The sequence below is a fragment of the Topomyia yanbarensis genome, chromosome 2 (assembly GCF_030247195.1).
Source record: "Topomyia yanbarensis strain Yona2022 chromosome 2, ASM3024719v1, whole genome shotgun sequence".
Classification (NCBI taxonomy): domain Eukaryota; kingdom Metazoa; phylum Arthropoda; class Insecta; order Diptera; family Culicidae; genus Topomyia; species Topomyia yanbarensis.
In genome coordinates, this window is record NC_080671.1 from 218,904,936 (window position 1) to 218,923,931 (window position 18,996).

Below are 18,996 nucleotides of genomic sequence, written 5' to 3' on the forward strand. Positions count from 1 at the left end.
GTATTTTTTAATAAACAAATACACATTTACGGAGAATATAGCTATAGTGATATTGGCGCTTTTGGCTAGTTGTTTGTTTTAAGGTAAATACTACGCATTTGACTCAGGTTAATCAGTCAATGTAGCCATTTGAATGGTTACAAGATGAAGACCTTCGAAACGCAGATAGTAGACGCAATACAATATTATTGTAAGAAACCCGTGATCAAACGCCAGCTTTCTTTAATTGATCCAGCAATTTAATATTTTCACCATACGATGCAGAAAGAAATCATAAACGGTTTATAACGCTACAGCTACACCAATCATGTCAGTATCGCACCCATGGACAACAGTTCAATCCGGAAATAGAGAGCAGAAGTCAGCAGCATTCAACGAGAATCGAATCCAGCGAATCATTCGCCAAAGCGAACATAACCGGTCTTTTTCAGGACCACCATTATTTTAATGAAGAATTAATTAGAAGTCTTTCTTATTTCCGAAAAATCCCGTTGATAACCTACATATTCTTATAAATAATCCTAAGTGTATTCTACTTCACTCCGGTTATGTCTCTGACATTACCCACCCATCTTTTTTTAACGTTTATTTCAAAAGAAACGTACAGAAACCCTCAAATTTTGAAGATTTTTTCAGAGGCCTGGACCTAGTCTTGTGAACCAAACGACTCAGCTCAACCAATTGGGTAAATGTTTGTTATCGAGAAGGAGTTATCAAAAGACACCGCTACATAGTGATCGGAAGCCCCAAAAATGTGAACTTAATTCACTAGAGGTTGTAACTCGTCAGGGTAACAATTTAGCACTGGGTAGAAATATTAGATCATTTTTGTTTTATGTTTGTAGATAAATAACATAGGGATTAGTTAGGTCACCGTTCTCCTTTTGCTGTTCAATTGGTTGCTGAATATACTGCAAGGGCGATGATAGCTATGCACCGAGGCGGTTTGTCGGTTTTGTTTTGGTCGGGTGCAAGGCGACCATCGCGGTGATAGTTTAGTTAGTGACAGAACACGGTATATGCAAAACATCCTCGATAAATCGTTCCAGGACAGTTAACAGTCACAATAGCAATTGTGTGAAGTGCGATATCCGTTGGAAAGTGCCGCCCCGTTGGTTTGGGCACTCATATTGTATCGCCGTCCATCGGGGGAAGCTAATTATAAAGGAGTTTTCGCTTCCCCGGCTAACCGCAAAGGATCCGGACACACTATTCCGCCCAAGCTGGGAAGGATAAGTCGAACGAGCCTTGCTCTCCTTCCCAGCTAATAGCGGAGGAGGGCGAAGCAGGGTGCAGTGTCTTCCGGAATTCTTCGCGTGGAGCAAAGAATCCGGTGATTCGTCACCACCGTCGCTAGGGAGGTTCCGACAAAGGATCAAAACTCACCTCCCTGGCTAATTGTTAAGGACCGCTGTCGGTGCAGCCAACGACCACAGCAGAATGCGGCCGTTGTAGTCCCGGCCGGTCGGAAGCAACCGTCCGTCTTCCTGCCATCGTCAGCAGCAGCGGACCGTAAGAAACGAGTGAAGTGTTGAGGAAGAGTACATGGGAAAAGTAATTTATTTATTTGTTCACTTTTTTGTTGTTACGAAAATCCGAAATTCTGTAGAGGCACCTAGGCCGCCCTGAAAAGAAGGGTTCGCCGGGCAATCAAAACCCGAGGTCAAACCATCGATTATGTTCACAAGGTATCTTTGGACGAATTGTTTGTCAGAATATTTCCTACAAACTCATCAGAAATCAAAATTAGGCATGGCTTACTACGAACTTTTTTCTAGTGACGGGGTAGAAAGTTGGTGTCCTCGACAAAGTTTTAGAATTGCTCGTAATGAAGAATGTTGTTGAATAACTTGAGCTTGTAGGACTTAAAGTTATCGATTTATAAAGCATTTTCTATAGCAACACCCTTAAATTTAGTTTTTTTTAATATAACTTTTTCCACTGTGACTTTTCGTGCAAATTATGTTCCAAACAAATGTGGAGGGCCTTACAAAACGCTTCATAAATCGATAACATGAAGTCCTACAAGTTCAAGTTGTTCAATAAAATTCTTCATTACGAGCATTTCTACAAGTTTGTGGAAGACACCAACTTTCTACCTCGTCAGCATAAAAAGTTATTTTTTCTAGTTCAATCATAGTAAGCCATACCTCAATTCAATTTTTAAAAGATTGTGGAGAATATTCATACGAACAATTCCTCCAAAGACACCCTTTGAATATATTCGATGGTTTGGCTTCTAGTGAACGTTTTTGGTATTTCCAACCACTGTGCGCTACCTGCTGACTCGTGCTGGATTTGGATTGGTATGTAATAGTTGTTAAGACTAAACTTAAACCTCTTGTATCTCGCAAACCCAATCCATCCAGGGTAACCGCTAAGTATTGTTTTGTGTTCCTACTTATTTTGTTTTGTGTTAATCGTCATGTTTTTATGCATAGCTACTTTTCCTTACTTGCTGTCCAACCTTCGCGATACATCTGACCTGCTCAGGTCTGCTGCAAATATCGTCACCTGTTGAGACATGAGCCGATCCGGAGGTGTCGACCAAAATAATTTACATCTGTTTACAGCCACCTTCGCCGGGCCTCTTACCCTTCTTAGTGCTAGTCGTTCCTATTTATCTGCCAGCTGGTGCTGAGAACTTCTCGGTGGCGGTATTTCACCCTATACTGATGCCCATTTTCGCGATCCATTTCGCTTCCATTCCAACGGAATAATCATCGGCAGTAAAATTTCTCTAGACAACGATATCCCGATTTTCTTCAACTTCGTGTTTTTTTCCTTAGCTGCCGTTGCTAGCCGGCTGACCAACATCTGCTGTCTACTCACTACTGTTGCTAATATCGAAGCTTGTTGAAACATGAACCGATCCTTCAGAGAAGCCGTCCAACTTACATCCCTTTCCAGCCACCCTCGCAAAGTTTCGTCCTTGGTTTCTTCATTGACTTGGTTTGCAGTATCTTTTTTTCCTGAACAGGAAGTTAATAAAATTTTAAAAGTAATTCAAAACCTTCATGGAGGGGTTTGAACCCCCAAACAACCCCCCCCCCCTCCCTTGCGCATGGGCCTGTTTGGGATTAACGCTTCTCTTTATAGTGGAACAAGCATCACAGTGGCCACGTCCTTACAATCGCCGAGGAAGGGAAGGAATGTTAGTTCAACATCTACTAGCGAAAGTGCAGGGAACCCCTACTACTTTCATAGATGTTTCAGGAATAGGAGTTTGTGTTAGTAGGGCAGGTTAATTATCAGGAACTTATTCAACCACATTTCGTAGGAAATACAGTGTAAAATGAATGTAACTTACCTTTTTCCATTAATTAATAAAAAAACCTAGAATCAATGCATAAAATGGTTGTGAAAATAAAAATATCAAATGCACAAAATTTCCTGAGCTCAAATAAAAAAACAAATTATAAGTTGTTTCGCATATTTCTGCGGATTTTCTGATAAAAAACACTTCTTTTACACCTGTGGTAACGTTTTGTCACATATGGAATTATTAGTACTAATTCCAACAATAAAATTCAATTGAATATGTTGCTTTCTTTTAACCCGCCATTTTCATCAACTATACACCCTGTAGCATAACGTCTCGTGAAATGTATATGAAAGGGGCGTCGAAATTCATATAAACAATACGTCGCGATGTTCGTTTACGTCAAATACAATAACCATTGTTTCTACTTCTAGAACCTCTAGCAGAACTCAGTAACTTTAAACCCACCCTAATTGAACGCGAGAACACTTTCCGCTACTCGCCTGCAGATGGTGAACTGAGTACGACGTGTAAAAATTTAGTGGGGAATTGTGCATAAGTTAAAACGCAATTTTTAACTACCGAAAGGCACTCCACTTTTTCCGATTTTTGTCACCGCCCGACCGAAAATCTACAAAACATGAATCAATTGAGATTCACTATCACTACAAGAGAACGGAGCAAGCTATATTCTGACCAAAACATCAAATTCGCATCTAAAATCTATAAATATCTCGAGCAAAAAATAACAACTTTATCACAGCGGTGTTGCCGCTCCTCTCCACCTTTACCACTCTCCAAATAGCATTATCTTCGATTAGGGCACTTAACATTAAATGCCATGGCCGCCATATGAAATAGCATGCTTTGTAGTATAGATTACCAAAAAATGGCAAATACGATTTTTTTATATCTTGCAATATTTACTCAATAAATAGATTATTTTTTGTAAAAAGTATATATTACTTTCGAACGATAGAAGCTAGAGGTTCGGTACATTAAGACAAATTGTTCTCCTTCAAAATATCTGAAAGTATTTCTAACATGATCTTAATGAGAAATCAAAACTGCCAAAGTTATACAAAGAAAACCATTTTTAAGAAACACTCATTTGTTTGGTAAATTTCTTATAAAATGAAAAGTACACGACATAGAGTTTCAGGGTCTTCGACAAAGTTTTTTTAAATTTTATTTTCTTCAATTTTCTTGAAGACAGCGAAACTCTATATCGAACCAATAAAAAGTTAATTTCTCATTTTAATAAATTTAGAACCACCCTACCCACAATTTAAAATAATAGAAAAGTATTGTAAAGTGCAATATTTTATCACGAAAACAAAATTATATATTTTTTTATTTTGTCCACCGTGAAAGTAATTTAAACATATTACAAAAGGTCCAATGAAAAACCAATTTTTGCCTTTCTCAATAGAAAGGTATTGCAAATGCTCTGAAAACGGACTTATTAACGGAGGCCCGGAGGGCCGAGTGACATACACCATTCGATTCAGTTCGTCGAGTTCGGCAAATGTCTGTGCGTGTGTATGTATGTATGTGTGTAAACCAAAAATGTCACTCATTTTTCTCAGAGATGGCGGAACCGACAAACTTTGTTTCAAATAAAATGTACAACGTTCCCATAGGCTGCTATTGAATTTCTAATGGATCCGACTTCCAGTTCCGGAATTACAGGGTGATGAGTACGATCACGCAGAAAATGTCGATTTTGATAAATTCTGCAATGAATGTATAAAGGTGAACATTTTTCCAAAATGTGACCACAACTGCTTCGATTTGTAGTATTAGGTCACTAACAGCCACTCAAAGTCTCTTTGGCCACATTGGCCACCATAATCGGTTCTGGAAGCCCCGGCGGAAGTATCTAAATTGAGAATAACAGTCACATCGGTTTCTCGAAGATGGCTAAACCGATTCAACCAAACTTAGTCTCAAAGGAAAGGTGTTGCGCCCCCGTAAATGGCCATTAAATTTCATCCCGATCCGACTTTCGGTTCCTGAGTTACGGGTTGTAGCGTGGGATCACATAGCAAATTCCGATTCAAATCGATACTCCGATGAAAGCAAAAAACGCTTTTAATCCACCTAACAGTGTGATGAGACATTTCTTATAACTCTTATCACTCTCTTCGGATATTATGGCGTTTTTTGCAGTTTTTTTAAATTATCTACAAAAATTGACGCCATAGATTAACAATTTATATGTTTTAAGACAGTTTTAACGAATACCTTTCGAACAAGCTATAGATTGTTGAAATCGGACTATTTTTTTTTTTCCATACGTTTATTTGACACGGCATTTGCAAAAGCTTTTTACGCCAGAAATCGGACTATTATCAAAAGAGATATTTAACATTAAATGCGGACGACAGATTTTTATCATTTCCCATTGCCAGAAATATGACTAAAAACATGTAATCTATTATTAACGCCAAAACGGCTTATTTTAGGTCAATAGTACTTTCGGAGAATTTAATGGAGGTAATATGCCCTTTCTTTTGGTATTGTGCTTTTGCTGATTAATCCCCCTATGAGTGAGATATTTTCACAAATTTTCTTGGAAGTGATTATATCGAAATGATGTCTTCAGCAAATTTGTAGCTCTTACTTTTCCGAATAACTTTACTGAAGACTTTAAATATCTATTTTGAATACTTTAAAAGTTATGGCTTGTTGTTTGTTGATTACTCTTTGCCGCCTATTTATTGTTCAATATAGTAATAATCCATTGAAATAAGCTAAACATTATTTCGATAAAACGAATTTTGTATTTCATTTTACTAGAAATAATCACCGAACACTTCCAAGTTGTCTGGAAGGAACTTGATAACTTATCAGTACAAAAATGTTCATATGTGCGAACCTTCTGACTGCAATTTTTCTAACTTATAACCATCGGATCGATCCGAAACATATCGGAAAATGAAAAGCGAAATAAATAACTCCAAGCAACGGCGTAGCCAAGAGAAGGTTTTGGGGTTTAACACCATACAACCCCCCCCCCCCACCACACCCAAAAAAAAATATTGGATTGAAGTTGAAAATTTATTGATGCTGACTGATTTAATTCAATATTACAATAACAATCCGTCCAATGATCCGTAGATTGATAACCTGTTGTTGTAAACGTCATGAGGACTTTTGATAAATTGTCGGAATGGGGTCCTGATATGTAACTGATCTATTGGTCTTGATTTCACAGTGGTCTAATAGCATCAATATCAAATTCCTGCCTGAAAACATTCCAATAGAAAATTCCAGAGTTCTGTAATCAATCATAATCCTCAGATTTATTTTCAAATTGAGCTCGTTTTTGTAGAAATGTACTGTAATAAGGGTCTTTATTTAATAGGAAGCGAAGTTAAAATTGATTTAATGTCTATGAAACATAGAACTGCTCACCAAAAAAATGCATAACTTTCAACATTTGCTAAAAATGTTTTTGCCTTTCTCATTCACTCTAAAATTCGTCAATTTAATCCCGACCCGGAGAGCCGAGTGTCATATGCCAATCGACTGAGTTCGTCGAGATCGGAAAATGTCTGTGTGTGTATGTATGTATGTGTGTACGTGGAAAAAATGTGACCTCTGTTTCTAAGAGATGGCTAGACCGATTTGCACAAAGTTAGTCTCAAATGAAAGGTACAACCTTCCCATCGGCTGCTATTGATTTTTTTGAGCCAATTTCGGAGGTTTAGTAGCTTCGATGAGTTTTACAAACGTTAAACAGCACATCATTTGATAAAATAATTTTGACGGTATATCGTCCAAGAAGTATTTATGGTGAATTTTCATGACTACAATGAAGTCTCAACAAATTCGCTAAAGACACGAACTCTGTTACTATTTTTTGAAAAATTTATTCTGCATAATTTTAAAACTTCAAAAAATACGGTTTCGGAATTATGCCATTTGGACAGTATGATCGATTTTCACCAAACCCCCACCAAACCGAATTTCTGGCTACGCCGCTGATTTCAAGTAAGTAAAAACAAAGTCGTTCTGAACTCGTTCACAAGAAACTTCTTCTATTATAATGCATTGAAACCCCGATTTTATCAGCCAAATATGAACATATGTTTGATGGGCTCTAGCAGACGAACAAGACTGAATTCGAGTAAATCCTTTCTTGTCCATATTTTCCTTATCATGAAGATGGAAATATGCAATAAAAAAGTTCATCATAATCAGAAATAGTTATCAGACTACATCAAGGGACGGGAAGAATATTTTAACAGCTTCTGTTTATCATAAAGAAAAAAATTACCCGATTTAGTCAATGTCCCCATTTTGTCAGCCTAAAGTACACAATGAGACTGATAAAAATGGGTCTTTATTGTATGTATTATTCACTGTGTTTCACATTAATAGGTACATTGCATTTTTGGGGATATTTTAATTGCATCGAACTACAACAATTTTTAGGTAGTTTTCAAAGGGTTTAGTTTATAGACTTCTTCCAAAATTTGGCGAACCTAGTCCAATTCGTATACCAATTAATTGGTAGGTTTAAGGCTTTATATGTTGCAGATAGAGAAAATACTGAAATTTTCAGCTTTTTTTCCTACACAATATTACGAAAGCTTATTAAACAATTTTTCCTAATAAGTTTGTGAAAATTATAAACTATTTGAAATTTTTTAATAGTTTTATTTTTTATTTACCCGTGATTTTTTAATAAATAGTGACCATCGCTTCACAACGTAGTCTATTTTTCATGGCCTGCGGTGAGCACGATCTCTCGAATTGCTGAACTGAAAATTATGGAATAGAAATTAAGTTTTAGTATTTCTTACAGATTTAACTCGCCGCGCAGATAGCTCTGAATTAGACCCGCTGGTGCCCTAAGACGATTTCGCTAGATTTTCAGAGCACTGTGCACCCAGTGCATCAGCAAATTTGTAGCTCTTACTTTTCCGAATAACTTTACTGAAGACTTTAAATATCTATTTTGAATACTTTAAAAGTTATGGCTTGTTGTTTGTTGATTACTCTTTGCCGCCTATTTATTGTTCAATATAGTAATAATCCATTGAAATAAGCTAAACATTATTTCGATAAAACGAATTTTGTATTTCATTTTACTAGAAATAATCACCGAACACTTCCAAGTTGTCTGGAAGGAACTTGATAACTTATCAGTACAAAAATGTTCATATGTGCGAACCTTCTGACTGCAATTTTTCTAACTTATAACCATCGGATCGATCCGAAACATATCGGAAAATGAAAAGCGAAATAAATAACTCCAAGCAACGGCGTAGCCAAGAGAAGGTTTTGGGGTTTAACACCATACAACCCCCCCCCCCCCCACCACACCCAAAAAAAAATATTGGATTGAAGTTGAAAATTTATTGATGCTGACTGATTTAATTCAATATTACAATAACAATCCGTCCAATGATCCGTAGATTGATAACCTGTTGTTGTAAACGTCATGAGGACTTTTGATAAATTGTCGGAATGGGGTCCTGATATGTAACTGATCTATTGGTCTTGATTTCACAGTGGTCTAATAGCATCAATATCAAATTCCTGCCTGAAAACATTCCAATAGAAAATTCCAGAGTTCTGTAATCAATCATAATCCTCAGATTTATTTTCAAATTGAGCTCGTTTTTGTAGAAATGTACTGTAATAAGGGTCTTTATTTAATAGGAAGCGAAGTTAAAATTGATTTAATGTCTATGAAACATAGAACTGCTCACCAAAAAAATGCATAACTTTCAACATTTGCTAAAAATGTTTTTGCCTTTCTCATTCACTCTAAAATTCGTCAATTTAATCCCGACCCGGAGAGCCGAGTGTCATATGCCAATCGACTGAGTTCGTCGAGATCGGAAAATGTCTGTGTGTGTATGTATGTATGTGTGTACGTGGAAAAAATGTGACCTCTGTTTCTAAGAGATGGCTAGACCGATTTGCACAAAGTTAGTCTCAAATGAAAGGTACAACCTTCCCATCGGCTGCTATTGATTTTTTTTATTGATTGGACTTCCGGTTCCGGAGTTACGAGCTGAAGAGTGCAATCACACAGCCAATTCCCATATAAACTGAAATGAAAAATTTTCAAAATCAAATTTGTATTTTTGATGCCAAATGACTTTAAAATGCATGAAACATTGAGATGTTTGATAAAAATTGCCTTCTTTGGACTTTGGTACATTTTTGCCTTTCTCATACAGAAAGGTTGTGCAATCATTCTAAAAATCGACAATCATACCGGCCCGGAGGGAGTATGCAGTGAGGGGTTGCTACTTTAAAATTAAAACTAGTTTAAAATTTCTTAACAAGTTGAAAATTTTTGGCAGGACCTGGACCTCCCGGATCTTTCTCCATGATCCGCCGCTGGTTTCAAGCGATGTTTCAGTATCACATAGTATTTCAAGATCGTGGCTGTCGATCCATTGTATGTATGTGCAAATCGTACTGAACATGTAATATTCATTTCCACCATTGTATTGAACATAACCAGCCATGGAATCGTAGTCTGGACAAATGAGACAAGCACAATTGCAACACTAGGTGGATTAAGACAGGTTTTTTTGGGAATGCGTCGAGTTTAGACGAAAACGTAATATGATTAATAACGAGGATAACACTTTCCGAATGCAGAGAGAAATTTATGAAAAATGACGATTTCCATTCGACTCTAGCAGGTTCTGATCGATTTTGATGAGCATTTGATTTTTGTTGTATAACCAATTATATGTATAGGTAAAATATTCAAAAACAGTAATTTAAGGTCAAGATAGCATCATTTTGAAACCGCCAATTTCGGAGGTTTAGTAGCTTCGATGAGTTTTACAAACGTTAAACAGCACATCATTTGATAAAATAATTTTGACGGTATATCGTCCAAGAAGTATTTATGGTGAATTTTCATGACTACAATGAAGTCTCAACAAATTCGCTAAAGACACGAACTCTGTTACTATTTTTTGAAAAATTTATTCTGCATAATTTTAAAACTTCAAAAAATACGGTTTCGGAATTATGCCATTTGGACAGTATGATCGATTTTCACCAAACCCCCACCAAACCGAATTTCTGGCTACGCCGCTGATTTCAAGTAAGTAAAAACAAAGTCGTTCTGAACTCGTTCACAAGAAACTTCTTCTATTATAATGCATTGAAACCCCGATTTTATCAGCCAAATATGAACATATGTTTGATGGGCTCTAGCAGACGAACAAGACTGAATTCGAGTAAATCCTTTCTTGTCCATATTTTCCTTATCATGAAGATGGAAATATGCAATAAAAAAGTTCATCATAATCAGAAATAGTTATCAGACTACATCAAGGGACGGGAAGAATATTTTAACAGCTTCTGTTTATCATAAAGAAAAAAATTACCCGATTTAGTCAATGTCCCCATTTTGTCAGCCTAAAGTACACAATGAGACTGATAAAAATGGGTCTTTATTGTATGTATTATTCACTGTGTTTCACATTAATAGGTACATTGCATTTTTGGGGATATTTTAATTGCATCGAACTACAACAATTTTTAGGTAGTTTTCAAAGGGTTTAGTTTATAGACTTCTTCCAAAATTTGGCGAACCTATTCCAATTCGTATACCAATTAATTGGTAGGTTTAAGGCTTTATATGTTGCAGATAGAGAAAATACTGAAATTTTCAGCTTTTTTTCCTACACAATATTACGAAAGCTTATTAAACAATTTTTCCTAATAAGTTTGTGAAAATTATAAACTATTTGAAATTTTTTAATAGTTTTATTTTTTATTTACCCGTGATTTTTTAATAAATAGTGACCATCGCTTCACAACGTAGTCTATTTTTCATGGCCTGCGGTGAGCACGATCTCTCGAATTGCTGAACTGAAAATTATGGAATAGAAATTAAGTTTTAGTATTTCTTACAGATTTAACTCGCCGCGCAGATAGCTCTGAATTAGACCCGCTGGTGCCCTAAGACGATTTCGCTAGATTTTCAGAGCACTGTGCACCCAGTGCATCAACGCAAGTGACGGAAGGTTATCGAAAATATTCGTGAAAATGAAAATTCCAGTAATGATGATGATTTTCTCAAACGGTTCGTTTTCGAGAGGTTTTTATTTGTTCTTTGGCATTAGGATTAGCGATAATAATTCAAATCAAGGATACTACTGGGAAATCACCTTTAGAAAAAGTCGACGTCGAAGCAAAATTTGGAACTATGCACGCATGCACTTCAGAGATAGCGTGATATCAGAAGCTGCGATTTCATTTCAACGCTTTTTTGTGAAAAGGGCGATACTTACAAATGTAAACATAGGGCTTTTTTCATACATGCGAATGATGGCTTTGAAACGCAACAAATTAACCTAAAAATTTGAATTCTACGATATTGCTTTCTTAAACTAGAGCAAAAAATACAACGGGCGAAACTGTATTTTTGTTTGTTTATTTAAAGTTTCGCCCTCCACGCTCCATGCAAGCAAACAGGGCGATACTTTTTTGCTAGCAGCTAGCGAAACTGTTATTTTTCGTATTTTTTTAGGATTATTAAGCTGATACCAGCTGTAAATAGTAACAATGATCGCTATTGAAAAAACACGGACGAAATCGGTGGTGTAGAACGGTAGTTATCGTAAAAAAACGTAAGGGCGATACTTCAATGCTGATAGGTGGGACCGAAAAAGTAAACAATCGCCAAAAAGGCGATTCTATCATTTTGTCAATTTCAATAGCAAAAACAAATTTTAATTTAATAATTTCAAATACTTTATGAAGTTTTGGGTTTCGATCACTGAATCATGCAATCTAGGATGTAAAAACACAATAGTTCTTAAATAGGAAATAAAACCAAGTCTGGAAATATTCACTGTTGATTTTCTTTGAATGGTATCACTGCTAGTATCGCCCTTTTCAAGAAAAAGCGTTGATTTCTTAGTTCTCAGGCGCGTTGGAAATTTGAGTAAAGTATAAACTTCAAATCGATTCAAAAAAAAATCTATGTTTGTATGTCTATTTTATGGGCCATTTTTTTCGCTTTCCCATTGATTTGGTTTGAGATTTCTAGCACTGATGTTGTCCTATGCTGATTTGAGCGATTCTCTGAGTCCTGCCACTATCCCATGTAGTATGTGTATTCAAAAACATCGCGAAACATCAAGTTCTAAATGTTCTCAAGCGACATAATATCCGAAGAGAGTGATAAGAGTTATAAGAAATGTCTCATCACACTGTTAGGTGGATTAAAAACGTTTTTTACATCCTAGATTGCATGATTCAGTGATCGAAACCCAAAACTTCATGAAGTATTTGAAATTATTAAATTAAAATTTGTGTTTGCTATTGAAATTGACAAAATGATAGTATCTCCCCTTTGGCGATTGTTTACTTTTTCGGTCCCACCTATCAGCATTGAAGTATCGCCCTTACGTTTTTTTACAATACCAATTTTACAATTGGTTGGGGTTTGGTGAAAATCGATCTTACTGTCCAAACGGCATAATTCCGAAACCGTAATTTTTGAAGTTTTAAAATTATGCAGAATTAATTTTTCAGAAAATAGTAACAGAGTTCGTGTCTTTAGCGAATTTGTTGAGACTTTATTGTAGTCATGAATATTAACCTGAGAAAATTCACCATAAATACTTCTTGGACGATATACCGTCAAAATTATTTTATCAAATGATGCGCTGTTTAACGTTTGTAAAACTCATCGAAGATACTATACCTCCGAAATTGGCGGTTTCTAAATGATGTTATCTTGACCTTAAATTACTGTTTTTGAACATTTGACCTATACATATAATTGGTCATACAACAAAAATCAAATGCTCATCAAAATCGATCAGAACCTGCTAGAATCGAATGGAAATCGTCATTTTTCATAAATTTCTCTACGTTTTTACGTTTTCATCTCAACTCGACGCATTCCCAAAATAAAAACCTGTTTTAATCCACCTAGTGGTGCATTGTGCTTTTCTCATTTGTCCAAACTACGATTGCATAGCTGGTTATGTTCAATACAATGGTGGAAATGAATATTACATTTCCAGTACGATTTGCACATACGTACAATGGATCGATAGCCACGATCTTGATATACTATGTGATACTGAAACATCGCTTGAACCCAGCGGCGGATCATGGAGAAAGATCCGGGAGGTCCAGGTCCTGCCAAAAATTTTCAACTTGTTAAGAAATTTTAAACTAGTTTTAATTTTAAAGTAGCAACCCATCACTGGATACACCCTCCGGGCCGGTATGATTGACGACTTTTAGAGTGATTGCATAACCTTTCTATATGAGAAAGGCAAAAATGTACCAAAGTCCAAAAAAATCAATTTTTGTCAAACATTATTTTTTCGAGTTTACATCAAATCTCAATGTTTCATGCATTATAAAGTCATTTGGCATCAAAAATACAAATTTGATTTTGAAAATTTTTCATATCACTTTATATGGGAATTTGCTGTGTGATTGCACTCTTCAACGCGTAACTCCGGAACCGGAAGTCCAATCAATAAAAAATTCAATTGCAGCCGATGGGAAGGTTGTACCTTTCATTTGAGACTAACTTTGTGCAAATCGGTCCAGCCATCTCTGATTAACAGAGGTCACATTTTTTTTCACATACACACATACACATACAGACATTTTCCGATGAACTGAGTCGATTGGCATATGACACTCAGCCCTCCCGGTCGGAATTAGATTGACGAATTTTAGAGTGAATGAGAAAGGCAAAAACATTTTTAGCAAATATGTTACTATGTTTTAATTGCCGCAAGGTTCTACTGTATCGATTTTGTTGGCTATTTTCGGCAAATTTGAGACTAAGAGAAACGAAAGCAATGAAATTGAAAGACGGATAGGTATTCTAGAGCGAATCAGTTATAAACTTAGAACGGAAAACTAGAACTAGGCAGGCTCATATGGGCATGATCGAAAGGAAATGTGAAGAATTTTTTGCCTTCTGCAGAGTAGGAGTTGGGCGTTCCACCCAAGTCTACCGCATGGTCTATGGTAGAACATAACTCATCATCATGTTTTACCACCGACTCCGGTAGACTTGGGTGGAACGCCCAACTCCTACTCTGCAGAAGGCAAAAAATTCTTCACATTTCCTTTCGATCATGCCCTTGTGAGCCTGCCTAGTTCTAGTTTTCCGTTCTAAGTTTATAACTGATTCGCTCTAGAATACCTATCCGTCTTTCAATTTCATTGCTTTCGTTTCTCTTAGTCTCAAATTTGCCGAAAATAGCCAACAAAATCGATACAGCATTTTTAGCAAATGTTGAAAGTTGTGCATTTTTTTGGTGAGCAGTTCTATGTTTCATAGACATTAAATCAATTTTAACTTCGCTTCCTATTAAATAAAGACCCTTATTACAGTGCATCTCTACAAAAGCGAGCTCAATTTGAAAAGAAATCTGAGGATTATGATTAATTACAGAACTCTGGAATTTTCTATTGGAATGTTTTCAGGCAGGAATTTGATATTGATGCTATTAGACAACTGTGAAATCAAGACTAATAGATCAGTTACATATTAGGACCCCATTCCGACAATTTATCAAAAGTCCTCATGATGTTTACAACAACAACATGTTATCAATGTACGGATCAGATAATTGTTATTGTGATATTGAATTAAATCAGTCAGCATCAATAAATTTTCAACTTCAATCCAATATTTTTTTTGGGTGTGGTGGGGGGTGGGGGTTGTATTGTGTTAAACCCCAAAACCTTCTCTTGGCTACGCCGTTGCTTGGAGTTATTTATTTAGCTTTTCATTTTCCGATATATTTCAGATCGATCCGATGGTTATAAGTTAGAAAAATTGCAGTCAGAAGGTTCGCACAAGTGAACATTTTTGTACTGATAAGTTATCAAGTTCCTTCCAGACAACTTGGAAGTGTTCGGTGATTATTTCTAGCGGTTGTAGATAGAAAAAATGAAATACAAAATTCGTTTTATCGAAATAATGTTTAGCTTATTTCAATGGATTATTACTATATTGAACAATTATTAGGCGACAAAGAGTAATCCACAAACAACAAGCCATAACTTTTAAAGTATTCAAAATAGATATTTGAAGTCTTCAGTAAAGTTATTCGCAAAAGTAAGAGCTACAAATTTGCTGAAGACATCATTTCGATATAATCACTTCCAAGAAAATTTGTGAAAATATCTCACTCATAGGGGGATTAATCAGCAAAAGCACAATACCAAAAGAAAGGACATATTACCTCCATTAAATTCTCCGAAAATACTATTGACCTAAAATAAGCCGTTTTGGCGTTAATAATAGATTACATGTTTTTAGTCATATTTCTGGCAATGGGAAATGATAAAAATCTGTCGTCCGCATTTAATGTTAAATATCTCTTTTGATAATAGTTTGATTTCAACAATCTATAGCTTGTTCGAAAGGTATTCGTTAAAACTGTCTAAAAACATATAAACTCTTACAATCTATATTGTCAATTTCGGCAGATAATTTAAAAAAAACTGCAAAAAACGCCATTTTTACGCATTCAAACATTCATATCTTGGAAACTAAACATCATAATCAAAAACAAATTAATAGCGTTCATACTGTTTTTTAGTTCTTTCATTTAAAATTGGTTTAGATAAGATCGGTTCAGCCATTGCTGAGAAACACGAATGAGAATTTGTCCGTTACATACACACACACACAGACATTGTCCCAAATCGTCGAGCTGGTATATAAAACTCGGCCCTCCGGGCCTCGGAAAAAATCTTGAAAGTTTGAGCGAATTCTATCCATTTCTTTTATAAGAAATGTAAAAGGTAAAAATTTTGCTAAAATGTCTGTCACACAACTTAAATTTGCAGTTTTAAGTCCCTGACGGCCAACTGAACTTTCGTCGACTACATTGACCATCAAAGACGGTTGTGGAAGTGCCCGGGAAAAGCGGCCATCTTTCAAAATAACAAACTCACATCAGTTTCCCGGAAATGGTTGGGCCAATTTTCGCAAACCTAGTCCCACATGATAGCTATATTATCCTCACAGATGTCTATAAAATTTCGTACGGATCGCTTATATGGTTCCGGAAATACAGACTGAACCGTCCGGTCACATTTCCCATATAAGCCGGAACTCAAAATTTTTTTCGAGGGGGGGACACCATGAAATCGAATTCGTATTTTTGATGCCAAACATCTTTAAAATGAATAAAACGTCGAGATTTTATGTTATCCCGAAAATTAGCTTTTTGGGACTTTGCCGATTTCGCACTTTTTATCAATTTAATATTACCGTTGCTGTTTTTTCTTTTACAAAATTTTAGAACTCGAATAATGATTTCTTTTGTTGTATATAGTTGTCATGTCGTGTATAATAAAAATGTAATATATACATTTGAAAGCTTTTAATGAATATAAACAACGAATAAATTCTCGTGTTCATGATTGAGAAAGGCACAATTTCACCACTGGTGGATTAAAACAGGTTTTTAATTTAACTTTTTCAGTTATCATTTTTTTTCAACCTTTTCAAGACGAACATTTTCTTCTACCACATCAAAACTCTAGCTTCTATCATTCAAAAGATATAAGCATATGTATATATATATATATATATATATATATATATATATATATATATATATATATATATATATATATATATATATATATATATATATATATATATATATATATATATATATATATATATATATATATATATATATATATATATATATATATATATATATATATATATATATATATATATATATATATATATATATATATATATATATATATATATATATATATATATATATATATATATATATATATATATATATATATATATATATATATATATATATATATATATATATATATTGTAACGTGCGAGAGGGATGGTAAAAACCGGTCTCCGCTTTTGCGCCAGGCAGCTTAGCTGCTGCGAAGCCGCGAGGGTTTAAATGCCCGGTAAGACTCAGGGTAGTTCACTTCCGAAACCACACCTACTATCGACAATCCTAAAGCGACATAAACGGTAAAAGTTAATTACACTCTAGCTATACAAATCGAACGCGAATCATCTAATCTTAGATATCTATGATCTCAAATCTAGTCGAATATTGCTATTCCGATGCGGGCCGTGCTATCCGGTCAGAAGGAGACTTCGGGAATATCGGTTAACAGTCTGTTTGTCGATTACTCTAGCCCCTGTGCTCAATCGTTTTTATTGTTTCGTATAATTGTGGTAATTTATAGACAATCGTTGGACGTCATGTCCCAACCTGGCACCTTCGTTTGAAGGTATCTTCAAACGAAGAAATATAATCAAATTTATGCTCGAAATTCTAGATTTAGTTATTTTTATATATTACCTGGCCAAAATGTTGGTTTTCGTGAACATACAATTTCTTAAACCTTGTGTTCCGCGCAATAGTTTCCTATTTTTCTACTATGTTGAAACCTTCGATTAGTTTAATTTTCTTCGCTCATCATACTAGCCTTCTTACATATTTGTTCGTTCTATCAAATCTAGTTTACTCCAATTCTATTCATCACTATATACACTGTATACTTCTGCCCACCAAGCGTGCAGTTCAGACTGGAATGACACTATAGATACCTATTCCCTATACCATACCCTTACATTTTTCCTATCTCTATCGATCGCATCAACGTGTAGGCCACTGATTGGCTGGGATAATATGTGTGGATCACAGCAACGATGCGTTTAGCCCGCCCGAGTTTGATCGAAGGATTTAAACTTATTTGTCGGAGTAGTTTAAATTTTAATTTCTCCGAGTATTATGATATTATCTGTTTCTATTGCTTTATTACTTTATTTACATCGTGTTAATTTTTGTAACCTCGTTATAATATCAAAAATTGATTATTTTAACTCAATTTTATGAAATTTAAAAAAAACGTTTTCGCCATTTTTGCTCAATTATAACTCTAATCATGACCTTCTTTATAGTTGAAAAAGAATTATCTTTTGTTTGCCCCCAAAACCCCCAATTTTGACGAATTATGTCTCATAACTTTTCAACAAAAATAGTTAGATATGTGGTGCCATGAAACAAATTATTCGCCTTAAACAATCTTTAAGTTGTCTGAAGACTACTTCTGTTTTAAATCAATGCCGCAAAAGTTATTTGAATAAAACATTTTTTCTAAGAAGCACCTCAACCTTCGATTTTAAATTTGTTGTGAAATAAAAAGTAGACAGATAGAGCTTACATGTCTTCAGCAAACTTTTCCAAAATTTGTCGTTCTACAACTTCGCTGAAGGTCATTTGGCTTTAGCTGGAATGATTGAAAAGTTAATTTGGATTTGGATCTTGGTAAAATTAAAACCACCCTGACTATTGTTGTAACCAAAAGAAGGGGCTCATTAACTACTACTAAAACTTCTCCAAAGACTTAATGAGGCTAAGTTGTTTAGTTCTAGTAAAATTTCAAAATTCCTGCTAAATTTGCATTATGGATGCAATGTAATGATCGGATAAAAAGCTTCCAAAATTATTATTAAAATATTAAGCATTAATTTTTTTTAAAATTAAACTGATGATCACCAATAATTTTCTTTAATTGAATTACTTTTGATTTGGGGGGGGGGGGCAAATCCCTCCCTCTGGCTACTCTACTGGCTGATATGTCGTGGATGTCTAACAACAGTCCTAAACATTTCTTGTTAAAAATGTCGTATTTTGGGTTCATACAGTATGAATGCATATAATTATTCAACATTATCA

At 35.2% G+C, this 18,996-nt stretch overlaps 1 protein-coding gene across 3 annotated transcripts in view; it reads left to right on the forward strand.

Annotated features, from left to right (window-relative positions):
* LOC131682914 (serine-rich adhesin for platelets-like) overlaps positions 1-18,996 on the forward strand; it is a 1,216,708-nt gene that overhangs the window by 447,424 nt on the left and 750,288 nt on the right. The window lies entirely within an intron of this gene.